At 45.9% G+C, this 1,719-nt stretch overlaps 1 pseudogene; it reads right to left on the bottom strand.

The window, feature by feature from the left end:
- Positions 1–469: 469 nt before the first annotated feature.
- Positions 470–1,719, bottom strand: part of LOC135528799 (EMILIN-1-A-like) — a 7,042-nt pseudogene continuing 5,792 nt past the window's right edge.

Below are 1,719 nucleotides of genomic sequence, written 5' to 3'. Positions count from 1 at the left end.
ATAGATCAACTCTCCAGTAGGAGGTGCTGTAGACAGATCAACTCTCCAGTAGGAGTTGCTCTAGCCAGATCAACTCTCCAGTAGGAGGTGCTGTAGACAGATCAACTCTCCAGTAGGAGGTGCTGTAGACAGATCAACTCTCCAGTAGGAGGTGCTGTAGCCAGATCAACTCTCCAGTAGGAGGTGCTGTAGACAGATCAACTCTCCAGTAGGAGGTGCTGCCCAGCCTATAGTTGAAAATTGGTTACCATGATGACCTAATCCTGTGGTTGAAATTTCAGCCGCTATACAACAGTTGATCACGTAGATTCCACATCACAATACTTTGACCTATTACGTTGAAACAACTTTGAAACAACTTTGAAAACGTTGATTCAAACAGTTTCTGCCCAGTGGGAATTGTCTGTCTGCAAACAATGAAAACGCAGTACACTTTCTGTTAAAAACAGACAATAAAAGTATATCCAACCTCAGACATGATGTTATCCTTGGTAGAGCCCAGGTCTGTGATGGTGTTGCCATGCCTCTGGACGGTATGCCCTAGCCCCTTCACAGAGTCATTCAGGGTAGTAAACCTGTACAACAGTGGTGGGTTATACTAATGATATAACATCTAATATCAAATCAGATCATCTTGTCTGTTTTATCAGAGGGTGTGCATCCCAAATGGGACCCTAGTTCATTTACAGTGCACTACTTTATAGCTCAGAGAGCCCCAAAAGTAGTGCACTACATAGGGAATAATAGTGTGGGGTCGTACGTCCCAAATGGGACCCTAGTTCATTTATAGTGCACTACTTTATAGCTCAGAGAGCCCCAAAAGTAGTGCACTACATAGGGAATAATAGTGTGGAGTTGTACGTCCCAAATGGGACCCTAGTTCATTTATAGTGCACTACTTTATAGCTCAGAGAGCCCCAAAAGTAGTGCACTACATAGGGAATAATAGAGGCCATTTGGAACGCAGGGGGAAGACTTACCTGATGGTGAACTTGGATAGTTCCCCCTGGATGGATTTCAGGTCCGTCCCCAACCGTCCGTGGAGGGTCGTATGTCCGTCCAGGTTTTTCTTTAGGTCCGTCAGGCCGGTCTTACACTTCCCTGTACACTCCTCCACTTCCTCCTTCAGCCTCTCCACTTCCTCCTTTTAGATAACAAACATACACAGCTATATATTCACACATGACACATACAACTACAGATGAGTAAACATTAACATATCGTCATAAAAATGACTTGTCATTCATGTCATTTACCTGCAGGTTGGAGCAGAGCTGGGAACAAGATGAGTCCCCAGATTCAAACCTGTTGAGAGCAAGATGGCGGTTGTTACTGTGGTGAAAGACACTATGCTCATTTTACTTTGCTATTCAATAACTACACACACACACACACACACACACACACACACACACACACACACACACACACACACACACACACACACACACACACACACACCAAATAATCAAACCTGTTGCGCAGGTTGGTCAGTTCCTTTTGGCACCTCCCGATGGCGCTGTTGGTGCTGTTGGTGAACGTCTGCAGGTCTCGTTCTACTGTGCTACAGATGGAGCAGTCGTCCACGCTCCGCCCCAGCGTCTCCACCTCCGTGACTATCTGATTGAAGCGCTCGCTGTCCTCCCCCGTCAACCCTTTGATCTTCTTAACGTCATTGCTGAGCTCCACCACTCTGTCTATTATAGAGTCACCAGTCAG

This window comes from Oncorhynchus masou, unplaced genomic scaffold (assembly GCF_036934945.1).
Source record: "Oncorhynchus masou masou isolate Uvic2021 unplaced genomic scaffold, UVic_Omas_1.1 unplaced_scaffold_10373, whole genome shotgun sequence".
Lineage (NCBI taxonomy): Eukaryota > Metazoa > Chordata > Actinopteri > Salmoniformes > Salmonidae > Oncorhynchus > Oncorhynchus masou.
This window is presented reverse-complemented; position numbering and strand designations above follow the sequence as displayed.